Source organism: Lissotriton vulgaris, chromosome 4_1 (genome assembly GCF_964263255.1).
Source record: "Lissotriton vulgaris chromosome 4_1, aLisVul1.2, whole genome shotgun sequence".
In the NCBI taxonomy this organism is placed as follows: Eukaryota; Metazoa; Chordata; class Amphibia; order Caudata; family Salamandridae; genus Lissotriton; species Lissotriton vulgaris.
In genome coordinates, this window is record NC_141691.1 from 138,275,816 (window position 1) to 138,299,138 (window position 23,323).

Sequence of the window (23,323 nt, forward strand, 5' to 3'; positions counted from 1 at the left end):
AATTATAATTAATTAAATATGTTATTTTATTTATTGTAATTTATTTAGAAATAATTGTTAATTATTAATTGGCAATTAACTAAAACATAATTGGTAATTAATTTTAATTGATTAATTGATAAATATGTTAATTTTAGTAATTTATTTTCTGTAGCGGGTTGTGGGTTTATAGGATAATAGGGTGGGAAGTAATTTAATTATCATTAATTAAATATGCTATTTTATTTATTGGTATTTATTTAGAATTAATTGTAAAATAATTATTAATTGGTAATTAATATAATTGTAATTAATTTTAATTTGTTAATTGATAAATATGTTAATTTTATTAATTTATTTTCTGTAGCGGGTTGTGGGTTTATAGGGAAATAGGGTGGGAAGTAATTTAATTATAATTAATTAAATATGTTATTTTATTTATTGTAATTTATTTAGAAATAATTGTTAATTAATTATTAATTGGTAATTAAAATATAATTTGTAATTTATTGTAATTGATTAATTGCTAAATATGTTACTTTTATTACATTATTTTCTGTAGTGGGTTGTGTGTTTATAGGGGAATAGCTTGGGAAGTAATTTAATTATAAATATAAGTAATTACATTTTTTAAATATTTTTTTGTGTCTAATTTTTATTTATGTTTATATTATAAATTAATTTATTGGTAATTGGTAAATAATTACTATTAGTAGGTAAGTTTTTATTATTAGTTAATTTTTATTTGTAATTTTAATTGATAAAATTGTAAAATATTTTAATTATTTTGTAATTGGTATTAATATTGATGTTATTTATATTTATATATATGAAGTATTTACTTTCCCTACTATTGCACTCACTGGAGTGGGAATAGTAATTTTTACCCCTATGCTATCCAACGCTTTCCCTACTGTTGCACTCACTGGAGTGGGAATAGTAATTTTTACCCCTACGCTATCCAACGCTTTCCCTACTGTTGTACTCTCTGGAGTTGGAATAGTAATTTTTACCCCTACGCTATCCAATGCTTTCTCTACTGTTGCACTCTCAGGAGTAGGAATAGTCATTTCTACCCCTACGCTATCCAACGCTTTCCCTACTGTTGCACTCACTGGAGTGGGAATAGTAATTTTTACCCCTACGCTATCCAACGCTTTCCCTACTGTTGCACTCTCTGGAGTTGGAATAGTAATTTTTACCCCTACGCTATCCAACGTTTTCCCTACTGTTGCACTCACTGGAGTGGGAATAGTAATTTTTACCCCTACGCTATCCAATGCTTTCTCTACTGTTGCACTCTCAGGAGTAGGAATAGTCATTTTTACCCCTACGCTATCCAACGCTTTCCCTACTGTTGCACTCACTGGAGTGGGAATTATAATTTTTACCCCTACGCTATCCAACGCTTTCCCTACTGTTGCACTCACTGGAGTGGGAATAGTAATTTTTATCTCTACGCTATCCAATGCTTTCCCTACTGTTGCACTCTCTGGAGTAGGAATAGTCATTTTTATCCCTACGCTATTGCACTCACTGGAGTGGGAATAGTAATTTTTACTCCTACGCTACCCAACACTTTCCCTACTGTTGCACTCACTGGAGTGGGATAGTAATTTTTACCCCTACGCTATCCAACGCTTTCCCTACTGATGCACTTTCTGGAGTTGGAATAGTAATTTTTACCCCTACTCTATCCAACGCTTTCCCTACTGATGCACTTTCTGGAGTTGGAATAGTAATTTTTACCCCTACACTATCCAACGCTTTCCCTACTGTTGCACTCACTGGAGAGGGAATAGTAATTTTTATCCCTACGCTATCCAACGCTTTCCCTACTGTTGTACTCACTGGAGTAGGAATAGTAATTTTTGTCCCTACGCTATCCGACGCTTTCCCTTCTGTTGCACTCACTGGAGTGGGAATAGTAATTTTTACTCCTACGCTATCCAACACTTTCCCTTCTGTTGCGCTCACTGGAGTTGGAATAGTAATATTTAACCTTACACTATCCAACACTTTCCCTACTGTTGCGCTCTCTGGAGTGTGAATAGTAAATTTAACCCTCTCGCTATCCTATATATATATACATATTATTAACAAAACATATACAATATTTTTTCCGTAGGATAGCGAGAGGGTTAAATTTACTATTCACACTTCAGAGAGTGCAACAGTAGGGAAAACGTTGGATAGCGTAGGGCTAAAAAAAAAAAAAAACAATTTTTAAAACATATATACATATATATATATATATATATATATATATATATATGTTTTACATTTTTTTTTAAAGTTACATTAATTATTTATTAATTTTAAGTTTACATATTTTAAGTATGTTTAAATTAATTATATTTATTATTACATTACTTTCAAATTACTTTTAATACATTTAAAAAATGCGATATTTTGACTGTCTATATTTTTTCCTATCGATATTTTGGAGTCGATATTTTTGAACTTACCTGTTTGTAGATAGGAAGTCGATATTCTGGCATTCTATATTTTTACCTCGATATTTTGGCAAGTCGATATTTTGACTGTTGATATTCTGTCAGTGATACGAATGAAAAGCTTGAGTGCTGACAGTGCAGTGCGTGCACGCTGAGTGTGTGTCCTGAATGCATGTGTACATGTAATGGTAGAATGCATGGAGGACGGTGCTGGACTGAGTGATTGCTGTGGACGTGCACCGGGGAAGTGTGCTTTGAATGGTATATTACATGGAGTACACTCGGTTCTGTTTTGGGAAGCCTAGACCTACCTGGTGGAGAATGAGGAGGAGAAGAATCCCCCAGACAGATTTGAGTATTGCTGCATTCCTGTGAGCTGGGTGGGGACACACTGGAGGAAAAAGCAAGAGACTCCATTTACACATTAAAAAACAGCTCTTTAATTCAGTGCTCGATCACAAGGAACACATCTCAGTAAGGGAGATGGGGCTTATGAGGGAATCATAAAGAATATGGTTGAGGGACTTTTGATGCACATATCACTGTGGCTGACATCCAGGTGTGAACTCTGGTCACTACCAGGAATTATGTTGTGGACAATCAGCTTCGGTGTCGAGGCCTGCTGTGACATCTTTTATGAAGACAGAAGAAAAGGAAAAGTGCCCACTTCAAAAGAAGTAGAACCTCAACATAAAACTTCAAAGACCCAGACCCTAAATCACATTTGATGACTATCAGAAGGGGAGGTTGAGTTCCTCAAAATTGGTCATATTCCAAGCAGCCAGACAGGCTGAGTGAGAAGGGTAAACCCTGCAAAATGTAAGCCTGTGACCAGGACTCGGGCCAAGGCCTGCTGATCTCCCTGCTGGGTGAGGGGACATCACCCTGGGAAACCAAGACCACCTGCCCTGCAGCATCGGGCACCAGCACCTGCCTGCTTGTTAAGACCAGTGTGCCTTGTGAAGAGCATTGGAGGGAGCAAGGTCCAGTGGAAAGCCCTACAGTAGTACTCCCTGTGCAAAGTGTTTTGATTCGGCTGTGCACAGATCGGGCCGTCGTCCATGTGCAGGACTGTTTTCGGCAGCCCCTGTATGCTAGTAGAGGGCTGTGGTTGACTAAGCAGTGGGTTGTGAGCCATGTGGGCCTCGTTACACCTATACCCCCAAGCTATGGTGATGCCATATACCAGAAGGGCCACTTGAAAAGTTATCACTTCGAGGAGTGCCAAGACGTATGCCCGTGTGGGCCAGGAGGCTTGTGCTTGAAGGGCTTACACCTGTATAACCATGTACCGCAGCAACCCTGTATGCCAGGAGGGCTGACAGAACAAATTATGGCAAAGCATTTAGGCTGCCTCCTTAAGTAGAAACGGCGGCTACGATCAACGTGTTGGATTTTCACTGCTAGGGAAATGATTCCCCGACTCGCCACTTAGAACTGCTGGATAGGTCATGGACGATGTCGCTCCCTTGCTGGCTTCAGCAGGGAGCTGAAGAAAGAATTATATTGAGCAAACTCAACTTACTGCATTTTTGCTAGCTGGGAGCTGCTCCAACATCTGAGAAACCTCCGGCAGCGCCGTTGAGGAGAGACAGCCTGCGCCGCTGGGTGATGACGCCTGGGCCACAACCAGCCCAACTTCTCCAAAATGAGCAGAATTTGCGTGGGCGCGTGGAGGGCGCCCGGTGCATCGCAGAACTCTTCCGTGTTGTGAGAGTGGGCAATGTTTGAACTGGGTCAATCTGGCCCAGGGGGCACTATTAAAGGTGCTGCAGCACCATAGACACTTTTGACTAAATTCTTAAGGAGTCAAAGGGAGAACTCTTGATGTGGCCACCAGTGAATGAGGAATAATCCTGAATAATCCCAAAGACGTTACATGAAGGAGGGTGGGATACGGGATTTCCCTGACAACTACTAGAGCCCTGACTTCAAGGGGACTATGTTGTTGCTTCTGAATGACGTACTTCTTTGCATGTGCAGAGTCATAAATACAATACTACTTTCTTACAAAAGCAAGTATCTGGCTGAACCTTGATTTATCATGTTTGCTGTTTGCACTTTGAGTTATGAGTCATGTTCACTGACCTGTATATACATCCCACCCGACAGAGCCTTGACTGCCTGATCACATCTACCACTGAAAGTCAAGAGCATAACGGGTATTTAGCCAGTTGTGCATGATCCATAGTAGGTTGGGCAAGGGACATCAGGAGTAAAAGGCTTCAACCACCACAGTTGGGCCCAGTAACCCCTTCATGACCCCCTGAAAGGGGTTATGATAGCATATACTTGCATTTAACCCCTTCGATGCTGATGACGAGCTCAGCTCGTCATCAGCCACGGGGGGCGTGTGCGGATGACGAGCTGAGCTCGTCATCTAACACGGCTTTTAGAAAAAAGCCGCATAGCCGAAAAATAACCGCCGCATTGATGCGGTTAAGTAACCTCAAACTGTACACATACTGCAAAAGGTTACATGTTCCCATACTGGAACCACTGTCAGTAATGCAAGCTGATCTCAAAGCTCACTGCATTTCCTTTAAGTGCTCAGTCCAATAATAGAGGCTTTGCATTAAGGAATAATATATAGAGGCCTGACAACTTAAATACATAGATGCAAAGCTTGCATGAGTTGCTAACATTCCCTTTTTCATAGATCCATACTGTGAATCTATTAACTGGCAGCTAAAGGGTTTGTTCTGCAAGGGTTGAGGCCTGCCTATCCAGTGGACAACATAAACATGAAAATGACTTGTACTTGCCCCCAAACAATATGCCTTGGGTGTCAGGCTATAGAAATTGCACAACCCTGTTTTATGTTTTTAGTTTGCCATTTATTCCAGATTGACGGCAGAGAGCTGACTGGCAGAGATGACAATGAGGAATTGGGCTGAGAGGACCGAGGAGCTATAGATCTTTCCTCCAACTGGGAATTACGTTTTTACAAGCATTTTATAAACACGACCTAGTAGACCCTTTATGGCCCTTTGGCAGGTATGGACTAATTTAGTAATTTTGAGCTGAGCAGACAAGTTACGATCCAGGCATGTTCCTCAACTGAGGGTTGGTCTGTCGGCCGCAAGAACCCTGAGATGGCTGAGGCGTACCCTTTAACTGTGCCAAAAGCAAACTTTTTGCGGGAGAGGGATAATGCAAACAAAAATACTTCAGATAAGGGTGCAGACAGAGGATCAATGGATTTGGCAGCACACCTAGCCACATATTTGTTCCATCAACAGGCTATACAGTCTTGGCGGAGACACGTCTGGCTGCAAGATGACATCACATACTTCAGGAGGCAGATCAAAAACTCTCAGATGTCACCGTTCAATCTCGAGGCATGGAGGTGGAAAGTGCAGAGGTTCTGCTGTAGAGGTTCCCAGTTGCTACGCCAGGAGATCTTCAAAAAGAGGCACTGAGACTTGTGCTCAGGATCTTGGGATACCAAACACTCCCAGGCCAATCTGGAGCAACTAGAATGACATGAGACTGGATGTTCCTGATCTTCTTGAGATCTCTGGGCAAGAGTGATATCGGTGGGAAGGTGTACAGGAGTCGTGAGTTCCAATCGAGACAAAATGCATCTCCAAGTGAGAGCCGCCTTGGAAACTCCAATGCAGAGAAGTGCCAATACTGTGCATGCTCGGTAGACGCGAAGAGATCTAACCAAGGTTCGTCCCAATCGCTGAAGAGGCCTTGGGTCACATCAGGGCGAAGATGTCACTCATGATCTGTGAGGCATCGCTGGCTGAGCTTGTCTGCCTTGGCATTCAGAGATCCTGCCAGGCGCTGCACAGCTAGGAAGATGCCCTGGTTTTCCAGCCATGTCCTGCGGCACAGATCCTCCTGGCACCGTGTCCAGGACCCCATTCTGCCCTTTTTGTTGCAGTGGTGGTTTTGTCCATGAATACTTGAGCCAGCCTCCCCTTAATGCAAGGCTTTCAATGCTCCAATTCTAACATGTTGATGTGGAGGTGAGATTTGACAGGAGATCGAAGTCCTCTGATCTCTATTCTCTACCTCTCCCAGATGGCCACCCCAACCCAGGAGTGACGTATCAGTGACAACTGTGAGTTGGGGGCGGGGAAGGGAGAGGGGTCTTGTACTGATCCAATCACGGTTTGTTAGCCATCATTAAAGGTCCTTTGCAGTTCCCTGATATCTGGACCAGGTCAGAGGGATTCCCCTGGTGCTGAATCCACTGGGCCTTAAGGTCCCACTGCAGAGCCCACATATGCCAATAGGCATGCTTCACCAGCAGGATGTAGGAGGAGTGCAGCTGCCCTGTGCAAGATACTTTTAAAAACGTTTACCTTTTTAAGAATTGTCTGTAAACTGAATTTGATGTAATTTTTAAATATCTCACCTCTTCAGCCTGGCTGCTCGGTCACTCGACGTTGCGGTGCCGATTTAGTCATTTCCTGGTTGACGCCCACCAGGGCGTCCAATCTCAGAGGGCGGGAGGAGGAGTTAAGGCTGCAACCGGCCACTTAATGGAGGTCGCAGTGCGGGAGTGCAGCGGGTGCACGCAGCAGGTGCGCCAAAGGCAAGCCCGTCTGCGGCTGTCCGGGGCCAGGTGCCAGCCATTATGCCCAATTTTAATTCTACACCCCATCTGAACTAAAGCTATTACATTCAGGAAATTACCCTCTCAATCCCTCTCCTCTGTCTTAGACTGATTAGGTGTGGGATTATGGAAACATGGGTTCCCTTTCTAGAAATTGCCCCCTTCCCCCATGAAACAGGATACACCCAGGGAAGGGTTAAACACAGGCCCTCGGAACTAAATCTCCTATTTAAACACTCGCTCCCTGGCAAAACAGAAGCTAGATATATTTCACTTACTGGACTCAACTAATCCGGATGTTCTCTTCCTAACGGAAACTTTGGTCTCACAGGATTCTGATCCCAATATTTTGCCTGCCCTCACCAACAACTACTACATCCTCCAGGCGAATCGCCCAGCAGGTAAAATTGGTGGAGGGGTAGCCGCCATTATACTACAGGATTTAAAATTGACCTCACTAACCATGGTAGATATAACATTGGCGGATAATCTAGTTATCAAACTGGAGTCAGTCATGGCACCCTTAATTTGGGTACTATTATACAGGCCCCCCCAGAATATGCCCCTGTTCCCACAATCACTGGGTGAGCAGGTAGCCCACTTAATAACCTACCAAGCAAAAATGTTATTGATTGGCAATTTCAATTATTGGACCAACGACGCACTGGGTGGTTCCCACTCCGCTGAATTGACTGATCTACTTAATGGGTTGAATTGTATTCAACATGTAACATCCCCCACACACATCAAGGGACACACACTTGATCCTGTCTGGACAGGCAATCTTACAGTGTCTGCATTGCCAGTTTCACCTTGCACATGGTCCGACCACTACTTAATAAAGTTTGTAATTAACAACATGACCACGGATAAACCCCAGTAATAAAAGGGTCCATGGCAAGGAACTGGAACTGGATTGACAGAAAAGTCTTTTGTAATTTATTGGCAAACACAGTCCCAATTAATCAGCCCTCCATCAACCTAAGTGAGAAAAACATCACAGCGTGGCTAACAGTAGCTAGCAACGAACACGCCCCCCTCAGGACAATTAGATCAGCCAGGCATCAATGAGGCTCAGAGATGGTTCTCTACAGAGCTAAAAACCCAAAAACTAGCCCTATGCCAAACTGAAAGGAAATGGAGACGTAACTACTCCCTTGACAAAAAAGAGACCTATTTAGCTCAACTCAAGGAATATATAAAATCAATTTCAACGACCAAGGCCACTTATTTTTCTTCAACGATCCTTAGCTCCACTAATAGGTTAAAAGGAAATATTTTCAATCATCAATAAACTGTCCAACCCTGACAGAGTCACAATAAAAACTATACCTTCTCAAGCACTTCGTAACTCCCTGACCACCTTTTTTTAACAATAAAATTACCACGATTAAAGCTAGTATTCCTACCAGTCGCACTTTTGAGCCACTACCATCAACGTCGAAAAACTCTTGTTCCTTTCATTAATTACCGGCAATAAGCAGACAAGCGTTTCTGGACCTTCTAGCCACAGTAAAATCTGGATCGCCAATGACAGCTGTCCACCTCATATTTTGAAATAAGTTTTTTCTGTACTCCCCTAGCCTGCCCTCTCTCTCCTGAACGAGTCACTGTCATATGGTTGTGTGCCTCGAGCCTTCAAAAAAGTGATCATTGTCCCTTTTTTTTTAAAACGGGGGTCGAACCCCTGACCCTGACCAATTACCATCCAATCTCTCTGCTTCCCTTCTTAGCCAAGGTACCGGAATCTTGTGGCAAAATGCCTCTGTTCCTTTATTGAACAGTCTGAATACCTCAACCCCATCAAGGAGGGTTCCGTCCTTCCCACTCAACAGAGGTAGTAACATTAATTGTGCTGAAAAAGCCTCGGGAGGAAGCTGATAAAGGTCACTCCCAGGCCCAGTTCTGTTGGATCTTTCCGCAGCATTTGACACAGTCAACCATGGTATTTTAGCAGGCCGTGTCAGGGACGCAGGACTCCAGGGTTCAGCTCTCAGCTGGATTATGTCGTTCCTGGATGACACTCCTAGTGTGTGCGCTTATCACATTTTACTGCACCTAATATGAAAACAACATGCAGAGTACCTCAGGGATTCTCATTATCTAAGCACTTGTTCAACTTGTACTTACTCACACTGATCCGGTCTTCGAAAGAAAGGAAAGTGTACACATTTAACTATGAAGACGACCTGCAAATGATGTTCTCCATTGATAACACACCCGACTCTGTGTCCAAATTCCAAGACACTATGCTGCACATCCGTAATTGGATGAACAGCAATCACTTAAAATTAAACCCGGACAAGACCGAACTGTTCCTGACAGGGAGCATTTGGAATCCGTGGAGTTCACACTTCTGGCCAGATGAGTTGAGTTCTCCCCCTACTCCATCCCCCTCAGCTAAGAGTATCAGGGTCACAATTAACTGTGACCTTATTATGAAATCTCAGATCGGATCTGTATTCTCTACCTGCTTCTTTCAGCTAATGAAGATAAAGAAAATCAGCGCCTCAGGAAGCGCTGGTGCAGATTGTTTGAGCCATGGTCATGTCGCACATAGACTATGCCAACTCTCCATACTTTGGCCTACCATTATATCTAATCAAAAGTCTGCAACTTGTGCAGAATCAGGCTTCTAGTCTGATATTCCGCAGCCCAGATGGCAACACGTTTCCCCTCTTATGAAGAAGCTGCATTGGCTTCCCATACCACAACGCTGTGCCTTTAAAGTCGGTTGCCTAATTTTTACATCCTTGCACGGCACCAGCCCAAACTTCGGCTCTAGCTTTACTCAGACATACACTCATCCGTAATCTGCATTCAGCCCACATGAACCTTTTGGTCACACCATCCTACAAACTTAAGCGACTAGGGGCCAGATGTAGGTAACTAAATACCGGTCGGTAATGGCCGAAAATACCGAATTTCGTCCGTTACCGACCGATATTTGGTGTTTGAGATGTAGGGGCCACAAAATCGTACGAATCGGTAAATTTACTGAATAGGTAAATTTACTGATTCGGAAAATTTACCGAATCGGTAAATAAGAAATGGTAAAAATGACTTTTGAGATGTAGGTAACCTCTAAAATACAGAATTTACATGAGAAATTCGGTATTTAAGAGTCTGTATTTACCATGGATTCAAATCAGGTGGTAACCAGGTGCAGGCTATAAAAAAGGGCCTAAAACACAACTGTTTGACCAGAATGGCGGCATTCTACGTGATTGCGAGGCAGCTACGGCTCCAGGCAGAAGGAGAGAGGGTCTGGAGAAGGGAGGAGCAGGTCTACAGGCAGAGAATCACCCTATTCCAACTGACTGAGCCAGAGATCATACAAAGGTACAGGCTACACCCCAAAACCACCCTGGAGCTGATCAGGGACCTCCACCCACTTTTGGAGCACCCAACCCCAAGGGCGCACGCCATCCCACCCCATGTGCAGGTGATGTGTAGCCTACACCTGCTTGCCTCTGGGTGTGGTTGCGGCGGTAGGTGGGGTGTCCCAGAGCTGCCTGTCACGTTTTTTTAGGAAATTCCTAGAGGCCATGATGCAGAGATTACATTATTACATCAGCTTCCCTGCAATGCACGCAGAACAGCTCAGTACCAAGACAGAGTTTTATCAAATGGCACATTTCCCCACCGTCATTGAATTGCAAACAATTTGAAAATTATATTATTGATTTTTCGTAAAACATGATTAAAATGTTATGATAGGAACACTGCTTTCTTTGTAGTTGCATGTTAGAGTCCCAGCAGCCACCTGGGGCTGAGCCACTTTCAATGTTATCATATCAATGCTAGCAGGCATTAATCTAACATAGCACACATACCAAACTAGCTAGAATTATCATTCAATAAAACAGAGTGCGATCTCCACACACATTCAATGATTCACTATATCCTGCAAAAGTGGAAATCAGCACCACCCTCCAAAATGTCTTTTGAAACGATAGCAAACATCACAGATAATCGTGCGTCCACCAAAGCTTACACAGCCGATGAAGCAACAGAAATCTATAATCTCATAAAGGAAACTAAAACATTCGATGCCCAAAGCGGATCAATCTCTCAACAATTGCGTCAACTTGAATACCTCACAAGACGTGAACTTAATCAACGTTTACACGCCTCTACGCTAATTCAATACCACCGCGTGAAGGGGATCCCACGTGGTTTCAGGCTAGCAATTCGCCCTATGCTTTTTAGACTCAACAATAATCCACAATTTAGGGAGAAATGGTATAGCATCCTCAATAAGTGCTCTCTTGACCTGATTCTGCTTCTAATTGAAGAACTATCCAAGATGATAAAAGAATTAGAAGAAGAAATATTCAATGCCAAGCAAGACTTATCAGCTCGAATGGAATCGGAACCATGGGAACATTTTTGGGAAGATCTCAACACTCGACTAGACAAATACGGCAAAGAGACACAATTGACTACAAGCTGAATGAAGCTAACACCTGGGCGGAGGTCTATGCCCAACGACGATTCAGTGGCAAAAGAGCACAACCAGCTTCTTCTGAGGAAAGTGTAGTTTCTGATCACGACACAAATATATCCAGACAAGCACTGAGTCATGCCCCAAGCCACAAATCATCAGAAAAAACAAAAGAATCTACAACATCAGAGCAAGAAGCAACTAATATTGCCACCTCTTCAACTTCTTTTTTAGAGAAGGGTGGAGCACAAGGCAGACCACCGGATCATGCAACCCCCAAGCCACTCGAAAAAAAACAAGACGAGGAAGAGGACAGAGAAAAAGGAAAGAAGAAAGGCCTAAGAAGCCAGGGGAAGATCTCGTAGTCAATATCTCTCAACAACATCTGTCTAAATTCGAAGAACATCTATTGAATAAAGGTACAACATTCGTCATCACCTATCACACTACAGAACTAGAAACAGAGGTTTCCTTCTTTAAATTTATGAGAATTCTTCGTCTGAATCCCATCGAATCATTTGATGACTCTACAACTCAATTCAAACCAAAGAGCATTTTTCTTGCTCCAATATCCCACAAAAGTCTCGATACCTTCGAAACTCTAGTGAAAGCTGACTTAATTAAAATTCAATGTAAAAGAAACCTAAAAAATCTTTCACAGGCAGAATACAGTGCATTGCAAACACTGGCCAAGAACGATAAAATCACAATTCATAGAACGGACAAAGAAGGATGACTAGTCATAGTGGACACAGACTTCTATCTGAAAAAAGGCACAGAACATGTTCTGGATTCAGATACATATGCAAAACTAGACACGCATCCAACAACTGATCTAGCCAAAACACTAAGTACCATCCTAGACCAAGCTGAGAAACTGAACTGGATTAATACAAACACCAAAAGATACCTATGGCAAACTTACCCAAGGAGACCTAAAATGTATTTTCTCCCAAAAATACACAAAAACCTAAGAAATCCTCTCTTCATGCCAATAGTATCAGGGTGCGAATCAATCTTTGAAAACCCCGGGAGATTCATCGACAATCATCTTCAACCATTCATTCAACAATGTTCAAGCTACATAGAGGACACATCAGACTTTTTAAGACGTCTGACAACTATTCACCTCGAGTCAAATGAGAACTTCACTTTATGCTCTATAGCAGAGGTCTTCAAACTTTTGGATGCCGAGACCCCCCTGTCAACATTTTCAAACGTAAGGACCCCCTCCTGACAAAAATGTCTAAACCTCTATATTATGAGGAAGGTGAGGACCAAATTATGCGACAGGCTTGCCTTAATTGTGCGAGTAGAAAATGTAAATAATGTTCTGTGATGCTGCGTATTTTGGGGTAGCATTGCTTTATTATTTAGAATTTTTTTAAACACAGTAATACTGAGGAAAGATTTCACCCCATCAGTACCAGTTTATAACCAAAATACAGCAATTAACATCAGAAAGATGTCTAGTCAACCTCTGTGAAGGGACTCCCAATCCGCAGGAATACGCGCTGCCACATTAGAAGCTCACCTGGCCATGGCCGGGAGCACCAAGTGTGCATTCAAACCGTGGCGGCCTTGTGCAGAGTTAAACAGTTTACCCATGCCCCTTTCCTCTCACCCCCTTCCTTCCATCCCTCTCTTCTCTCCTCTCTCAACCCCGGATCCCTCTCTCACATTGCAGGCAGATGGTTATTAGCCCCAGGACACCTTTTGGTAACAGGAGCGCACTACAAATGTAAATAGGCAGAAGCAGGGGATCCACTAGACCCTAACTTGGGGGGGAGGGGTTAACACTCCCAGCCAGGGCTTGTCCAAGCACTGGTCGCACACGGTGGAAAAGTCTTTCCACCTTCTCCATGAATTCCCTCACTACCACTCACCAACAATACACCTCATCTCTCTAAGGCACCTGTCTGACAAACATTTCATTTTTTTATAGCGTTACTCATAGTTTACTCACACTCAGTTCTGTGATGTGCATGGTACATCTTCTTTGTACCAGGCACTTTAACCTTCTGCACTGTGTGGGTGACAAGAGTGCCCATGTGACTGCACTGTGAGCAATGCAACAGTGTGAGAGTAGGGTAAAAGGAGTGACTGCAGGGTGAGTGAGGTGACCATATGAATTTGGGTTTGGCTGTAAGTGCAGAGTGGGACGAATTAGTGCATGGTTAGTGATGGCCTTGTTTGAGTGAGCTACAGATTGAGCAGTAAGGGGGGGACAGGTGAGTGGAGTGTCACATGAGTGCAGGGTGAGAAGTGAGCTCGTGTGACTGAAGGGTGAGGTACAGAGTGAACAATGCAACCAAGTTATTAGTGCAGAGTGATCACTGTGACAGCAGGGTGAGCGGGTGAATGATGTGAGTGCATTGTGATCAGTGTGAGTGCATTGTGATCAGTGTGAGTGCATGGTGATCAGTGTAAGTGCATGGTGATCAGTGTGAGTGCATTGTGATCGCTGGGAGTGCAGGGTGAACGTGAAAGTGAAGGCAAGAATGAGAAGTGAGTAGTCTGAAAGCAGGGTGCATTCCCAGAAACTTGAAGCGTAGGGTTTCAGATATAAGTTAAACTATTGCTATAATGGCATTAATCAGGGTTCGAGGGTGGAGAAAATAAATAATGTGCTGATCCTGCAACAAACTTCCAGTCCAATGATTAGGGTTACCAGCTCATTATTTTGATGGCCAGAAATAAGCAGTCACCTACAGCTGTATTTTTTGCACTTCTCTGTGAATACTTAGAACAGCAAATATGAATAGAAAGCACTTTTAATTGTGTTCTAGGGATGCCTCAATGATCCATGACTAATAATTAAAGAGAATAAAGACAGAAAAGTCACATGACTAAATACTTTTTTTATTTATAACTCAATTTAGTGTCAAGAGCAGGTCTCTGCAGGATCTTTAAACAACACATAGCAGGCATGTTTCTTTTGGCAACACAACTTTATATTTCTTTTCATTAAATGCCTTCTCACACTACAGCATTAAGTGTAAAAATATAAATATAAGGAATAGGGAGAGTGGAGGCCCAGGGGGTACGGGAACCATAAAAAAACTAAGCTTTGGTAATTAGTTAACAAAGGCATGTAAATATGCTAATGGTCTTTAATGACCTGTGAAAAACTCCGGCTGGAGATAAGACTACAGACACTGCCCAGCCGAGGCTCCAGGAGCGCGATCTGCACTGCAGCAGCCCGGGCTGAGACACAGGATGGGGGAGGAGGGGGGCTGAAGCCCATGAGGCCAGGGCAGAAGTGACACTGTGAAGGCGAGACCCCCTTTGCATCGCTCCACGGCCCCCTGGGGGTCACGCCCCACAGTTTGAAGACCCCTGCTCTATAGCCATAGTTGCGCTATATACTTCTATCCCACACGCCCTAGGATTAAAAGCAATTGAATGGGCCTTGCTACAAGACAAACCCGAGACATTGAAGTGTTTCATTATTCAACTCCTAGAATTTTGTTTAGAAAACAATTACTTCATGTGGCAAGATGAATATTACCTACAACTCAATGGTACAGCCATGGGCTTTCCAGGAGCCTGCGTATACGCCAACATTTTCATGGCCAAATTCGAAAATGACTACATTATGGCAGATCAAACATGGCAAAATGGCTCGATCTACTACAAAAGATATATCGACGATATATTCTTAATCTGGAAAAACAGCGAAACATCATTGACGAATAACATTAAAACCTTAAACCAAGTGGATCCAAGAATTCAATTCACTCATCACACTAACAAGAGCGCCCTACCATTTCTTGATGTACTGATCGAATTGAAAAACCAACAAATTCAAACCAGTGTTTTCAGAAAAACAACGGATAAAAATACAGCACTACTCTATGAAAGCTTTCTCCCTAAGACTCTGATTAACAATTTGCCTATCTCCCAATTCATGCGAATCAAACGCATTTCTTCAGAACAACCAACATGCACTAAAACACTAGAAGATCAGAAGCAAAGATACCTCACACGAAGATACCCACCGGAACAACTAGATATTCAATTAGCAAAAGTCAATGAAAAACCTAGATCCAAACTACTTGAGAAAAAAACAAAAAAACCAAGCAAAAGAATGGTGTTCGTCTCAAAATACGGGAAATCCTTGAAACAGAGAATGACTTCGGACCACTTTTCAAAGAAAAGCCACTTTTCGCCTACAAACGGGCACCAAATCTGAAAGAACTTCTCACAAACGCATTAAGCAGCCAGAACTTGGAAATCAAACTAACCACAAAGGCACAACTAAATGCTGGAACTGTAAAAATTGCAATAACGCAATCACAGGCAACATTCTTCCACACCCCAGAAGCGGAGAAAAGATCCAATTAAGACATTCAGCGAATTGTGATTCAGAACACCTAGTGTACATGATCAAATGCCCCTGTGGACTTCTATACTTGGGCAAGACAGAGAGAAAAATGAAAATACGACTCTCAGAACACAAGGGTAGAATTCGTAACAAAAGCACTACATCACCACTGGCATTACACTGGACAGAACATCGTCATACTATTGCGCAACTCAAGTTCCAAATCATTGAATTGGTACCGCAAAAACCAGGATGGACAACTCAAAATCCTCCTTTCACAATGGGTACAATATTCAGTAAGATATTGGACATGTTCATACATATTTCAATAATGCCTTGTTTATAATAAATTAGCTTAACTGTTCAAATTGTTCGAGTTTATGTACACAATGATAAAGCCTCGAGGTAAATAAACCCCTATAAATGATCCCAATAAATCCCACCATCTCAATACAACTTGTAATATTGAAGCAAACAATAAAGCTTTGCCCATTCATTTATTTCTCAAAAAAACCACCACCGTCACAAAACATCTCCTAATCCACATAGTCCTTTTTCTATGGCTACAGCCAGTCAAAATTCCTGCTCTTTTACTTTACCCAGACAGCACCAACCGCGCTTCATAAAATACATCATATATATTTTTTCAAAGTCGATATTCTTCAATGTCGACATTTCGTAAAACATTTACATTATTACTTCCAAAGGCGATTTAGTCTCGTCTTTTTCAATACTCTTGTTCGATACGCTACCAACACAAGTCCTTTCTCAATATCCATGAATATTGAAGAAACATAAGCTAACAAAGAAGAAGGACTTCGTTATCGCGTTGCCGTTATGAGTAAGGATTACTTCGCAGAGAGACCGAATCACTTTATAGAGAAGACCGAATCTCTTCCCGGTAAGCTCGCTGTACGCTTTTTGATAGCAACCTCAGCACGATATCTCTAAAAGAAATAATACCCGCGGCTTTCTATTCACGCAGCTTCTTTATTATCCCGAACAGGAAAAACACACGTTACTAACAGCGCATCACTGCCTGCAGGTAAGACCAGTTCGTTGTTACACTATCACCTACCTGCACTTCTATGTTTTTAAAAAAACCTTACATGAGCAAACTCTTTTTCATTAAAACAATGCCTCTACCCTCAGGTCATCTCAATCAGCTTTATCGTCGTCACTACAACAGGTAAGCTTGATTTCATAACTAGTTATCAACCGCTCGAAGCGCCATCTGTATACTAAAAACCTCATATATATTATTTGTATACAGAAAATTCTGCCACCACTGGACATAAAGCTAGATACATCTGGTACCCCCGAAAATCTAATCATTTTTGAATAGGTAAGGGAATTTTATTAACAAAGGTCACTTCTATCAATGAGTTTAAAACATCACTTTATCTCATACCCTCCGATTTACTACTACATATTACCCATCATAATGTCTAAAATTGATCATAAATACAATTTACCCACTGTATAAATAGTTAAAACAAATAATGAAACAACGGCATCCTTTAATATGTTTTCCTTTAATCTAATCTCTCCACAGAACCCCTGACGAAGGGGCATTTTGTCCCGAAATGCATTGGGTGATTTGATTTTGTTATACATGCTATATATGTTGTATTATTGTCAAAATTCATGTCATGTTATGTGAAATGCAAACAATTTGAAAATTATATTGTTGATTTTTCGAAAAATATGATTAAAATGTTATGATAGGAACACTGCTTTCTTTGTAGTTGCATGTTAGAGTCCCAGCAGCCACCTGGGGCTGGGCCACTTTCAAGGTTATTCTTTGCCATTGGCTGGATCCTGCCTCCAACCAGCTGTCCATGATGGTGCAAGGACATATTAAAGAAGCTTTCAGGCTGGGGCTACTGGGCGGTCATGATGGGTGACCATGGTGGCTTGGGTTCAAATGACAAGGCTGGTAGCCCCTAACGTAGCAACTGTAGGAGCAACAGGCAGCTGGCGTGGGCCATGGTGAGCGAATGTGACAGTCCACGCCGGGACTGTGTTGAGTGCCAGGGACCCTGGTTCTCGGACCTTCCACCGCCATGACGTCAGCGCACCCCTCACATGTCCATAACATTCACTAAAAAGCCAGTTGATCTCAACCAGGCATAGTGTCTGAGTGCCACTGGCGATGCAAGCACTCTGCCGAACGAGGTGGTCGTATCCAGTCTGCAGCGTAGGGTGAACTTGGCTATGTTTGGGAAATAATGGCGCAGGCCTCCTCCAAGACCATAAGCAGCATTCACAACCAAATCCCATACAGTATGAGAGTATCGGCCCAATAAGCATGCTGTGTTCACTATTCCCAGACCAGTGGACAGTCCACTAACCTTTTAGTGGACTCGCTCCTTTCACAGTCTAGCTCTGTCTGGTAGCTGCTGCTGTCCCTTTGCTGCTGCTGACCCAGAGGTCAGGAGTTTGAGGACCTCCTCCACCCGCAAGCTCCTGCCTACGACTCATCCCTGGTGGTCCATTGGTAGTGCATCACTTCTCTTCTGATTGACTGGTCTTCTGTCTCTCGTTCCGCTTTTCTCTTGCTCTTGCTGCTTTCCTGTCTCTCTTTCTGCTTTTTATGTCTCTCTTTCTGCATTTCTCTCTCTTCTTTTATCTGTTCCTGCACTCTGGCATTTGGCTTTGCTTTTTCTTTCCTTTTCCCTTCGTTTTTCTCCTTTGTCGCCCTTATTGCTGTTATCCTCCACGGGCCGCCCCCCTCCAGTGTCCCTTCTCACGTTTTTCCGCCTCCCAGTTGTCCAGCACCCCCTTCCCCTTCCTCCGCAGCACTACTTAACGGGGGCTGCTGCAAAGTGAAAGTGCAGTCCTCTAGACTTTTAGTGGACTTGCTTCTTTCACACATCAGCTCTGTCTTGTAGCTTCTGCTGTCCCAGTTGCTGCTGCTGACTCGGGGATCAGGATATCGAGGCTCCTGCCTGCGCTTCATTCCTGGTGGGCCAGTGGTAGAGCGTCAATGCTCTATTGCTTGACTGCCCTTCTGTCTCTCTTTCTGCTTTTTCTGTCTCTCTTTCTGCTTTTCTCTCTTTTTATTTCTGCCCTCCTGTCACTCTTTCTGCTTTTTCGGCCTCTCTTTCTGCATTTCTCTCTCTCTTTTTATCACTTCCTGCCCTCAGTCTTTTGGCTTTGCTTTATCTTTCCTTTTCCCTCCCGTTTTCTCATTTGTCGCCCCACCCCTCCTATGTTATCTCACCTCCCAGCAGTCCAGCCCCCTAGCAGCACTACTTAATAGCTGCTGCACCAAAGGAAACCCACCTGTGCCCGTCTGTGCCAGGACCGCGCTGGTCGTCAGGGACCCTGGTTCTCAGACTTTCCACCATTACGAGGCTATCACCCTCCTCGACCTCAACCCTGGACGCCACGCCACCTGGTGTCACCAAAGAAGACCCATGGAGCTTTCGCCTGCCAAAACTGCAACTACGTCTTCACCCACGCGAACATGCCAGCTCCTCTCAAAGCCCAGCCAACCAACAGTGCACCCGACCGGATCAACTGCGTCCTTCTCAATGTGCAAACCCTCCACATATTCGCTGCAGAAATATCCTCGACACTACCTCTCCTGACATCGCCTTCCTCACTGAAACCTGGCCCAACCCCAGTTCTGAACCGGACATCGCAACTGCCATCTTAGATGGCTGAAAAATCACTTGCAAGGAGCGCACCGACTGTCCAGGAGGAGGCATCACCATTGTCCACAAGAAAACCCTCAGACTGACCACGCACTCAAACGACCCAACGATAACCATGGAACATCTCCACTTCCAGATCCAGACCAACTCCAAGACCTCTCTTCATAGCACACTCGTCTACAGGCCCTTGATTACCTGCCCGCCGTTCACCGACACCATCGTAGACCTCATAGCACCCCAGACTCTCACATCCACCAAGTATATCCAACTAGAGGATCTCAACTTCCACCTAGACAACCCCAGTGACCAGAACATCACCTCCTATTGGAGAACCTCACCAACATCGGACTCAAGCAGCCAGTAACTGCACCAACCCACACAGCAAGACACCTTCTCGCCCCGGTTTTCTCCACCAGCGGGAACATCACCTACATCCACACCTCCGAGCTCCACTGGACCAACTACCAATGCATACATCTCGCCTTCACCACATCCACCGTACACCACAGCTCTTCATCGCACCCTGCCGCAGTTGGAAAAAGGCCACTGAAGAACACCTGGTCGACCTCCTCAGCACAACTACCCCGCCAACACCAGCAGACGCCAAGATTGCAGCTTGCAACCTTCACCGATGGACCTCCAACTGCTCCAACACTGGCAACCCTCAAGAAGACACCACGCAAGTAACATTCCAAGAAAGCCAGCTGGTTCACCCCCGCCCTCCACAAGTCCAAACGCACCTGCCGACGACTCGAGAAGAGATGGAGGAACAACAAAACACAGGAAACCCACGCAACCTTCGAAACCGCCGTCAACGCGCACCACCACCTTCTCAAAGCCACAAAGTAAACAGACTTTCAAGACAAAATAAACACCAACCCACACAACATCAAATACGTCTTTGCCATTGTCAAGGAGTTTGCCAGGCCCAAAGGCGAGACCACAGACATCCCACCCTCCCAAAACCTCTGCAACACACTCAGCACCTTCTTCCACAAGAAGATCAAGCAGAATACGACACCTTCAACACCCAAGACCCCACCACTACGCCCAACACCACCGCAGGCATCCACGCTGCACCCCAACAGACCGTGCTCAATTGGACTCCGCTCACCACAGATGACACATTCAAGACCATGAAAAGCATCCATTCAGGAGCCCCATCGAATCCTTTGCTCACACCACATATTCCAATAATAATAATAAAAGAGTTTATAAAGCGCCTGGTGACGCCATCTCGGCGTGTCCCCGCGCTGTGGAGAGAGTAGCAGGACGCAGAGGCAGAAATTATAGGGTGAACAGGTAGGTTTTTAAGACTTTCCTAAAGATAGTTTCTGTTTCAGCTAGTCTGATGTTCATGGGAAGGGCATTCCAGTTTTTGGCCGCCAGCACGCGGAAGGAGCGACCTCCCATCCTGGCCTTCTTTATACGAGGAATTTTAAGGAGACCAGTTCCCATAGAGCGTAGTGCTCTATTTGGCTCATAGGGTATGGCTAAGTCTTTGAGATATTCAGGGGCTTTCATAGAGTTGATCCTGTAGCATATAAGCAGTGTTTTGAAGAGGATCCTTTTTTTTATGGGAAGCCAATGAAGAGCATCCAAGGTGGGTTTAGAAGGAGCTCTTTTGGGTAACTTAAGGACTAACCGTGCTGTCGTATTTTGTAGGACTTGAAGCTTTTTCTTGTTCTTTTCAGTTGTCCCTAAAAGAAGCACATTTCCATAATCAATACGGGAAGTGACTAGTGCTTGGGTCAGGGTGCGTCTGGCCTCTAGCGGAAGAAGGTCTAGAGTGCGATTTAAAGTTTTTAGCACCCCGAAGCACTTCCCTACCACTTTGTGGACGTGACTGTCAAAGGAGAGTTTGGGATCAACCCAAACCCCCAAGTTCTTGGCTTCCTTGGCAGGGGTAGGTAAAGGTCCTAGACAGGAGGGCCACCAATCCTGAGTCCAGCTGGTGTCGCTACCACCTATCACAAGAACCTCCGTTTTGGAGCCATTAAGTTTTAGGCAGTGTTGGTTCATCCAACCTGCCAGCTCCTGCATGCAATTTTTGAAGTTGGTTGCAGCTAGAGTAGGAGCTTGGGATAGCGAGATGAGCAGTTGGGTATCGTCGGCGTAGGATACTAATTTTATGCCATACGATTGTACCACATCTGCTAGAGGGGCCATATACAGATTGAACAGGGTAGGGCTCAGGGCAGAGCCCTGAGGCACCCCCTGTTCAAGAGCAATGCTGTCTGAGAGGAATGAGCCTCTTTGGACCTGAAAACTGCGGCCCAAAAGGAAAGCTTTGAGCCAACCTAGTGCCGTCTTGGTGACCCCAGCTTTGTTTAGACACTGTAGCAAGATGGAATGTGCTACAGTGTCAAACGCAGCGCTGAGGTCCAGCATGATGAGTGCCATTGTGTGACCCTCGTCTGCTCCTGCCCGAAGAGTTTCAGTCGCTCTTAGGAGAGCTGTTTCCGTGGAGAAGTTCGTTCTGAAACCAGATTGGGATCCATGTAGGGATTCCAAAGAGCAGCTGCCTCCATCGTCCGCCAGCTCCCCACACCATCAACGGCTCCATCGAAACCATCAATTCTGACCTGCCGAACACAGTGAGTCAGACCACCCTGTTCCTCTCAGAACCTGTAGAGATCAGCTGCGGAGTGCCCCAGGGTTCCTCCCTGAGTCCCACCCTCTTCAACATCTACATGGCTCTCCTCGCAGCCATCGTCAGAAGCCACAGCCTCAACATCATTTCATATGATGACACACAACTGATCATCTCCCTCACCAACAAACCCTCAATTGCCAGAAGCAACTTTCACAACGGGACTAAAGGCAGTTGCTACCTGGATGTGAGACAGCTGCCTGAAGCTCAACTCGGACGAAACTGAAGGAGTCATCCTGGGACCCACACCCTCAGTCAAGGACGACTCCTGGTGGCCCGTCAAGCTAGGAACCCCTCCAACCCCCATGGACCACACACACAACTTGGTATCATACTGGACTCCTCGCTCTCAATGAACCGCCAAATGAACGCAGTATCCTCATCCTGTTTCCACACGCTACGCCTACTTCGAAAGACTTTCAGATGGCTCCCAACAGAATCCAGAAAGACGGACACCAACGCACTCATCAGTAGACTGGACTATGGCAACACACTCTACACCGGCATCACCCTGAAGCAGCTCAGGAAACTACAGAACATCCAAAACGCTGCTGCCAGACTGGTCTTCAATATCCCTAGCCAGGGCCACATGACACAACACCTCAGACAAATCCACTGGCTCCCAGTCGACAAGAGAATCAACTTCAAGCTCCTCACACATGCCTACAAAGCTTTCCACGATACAGGACCAGCATATCTCAACCACCGCCTCAACTTCCACACACCCCCCAGACAACTCTGCTCCGCCCAATTTTCCTGGGCCTCCGTCCCGCGGATCCACAAGACTAGAACAGGAGGAAGGTCCGTCTCCTACCTCGCCGCCAAGACCTGGAACACCCTGCCCATCCACCTCAGGCAAGCCGTGTCGTTGACACAGTTCAAAAAGGACCTCAAGACCTGGCTGTTTGACTGAACCTACACACCCAGACGGACCAGCAGCCTCCCAAACCCCTCAGCACCTGAGACACTCACAGGTGAGTAGCCGTGTTATACAAACACCAGAATGATTGATTGATTGAGCTCTCCCCTGTGCGAGGAGCACTGCCAGCCTTCACCTCAGCTGCCTGATCTCTGCTTCTGGCTTCACCTGCTTAAGACGTCTGCGCGCTGTGCTCTCTGCTCTGCTCCTTTCCTTACTTAATCTCTGACTTAGCTTGCTTTCTCTTTCTCCCTTCTGCTCATTCCTTGCTCTGTTCTTTTTCTGCTCATTACTTGCTTTGTTCTGGTCA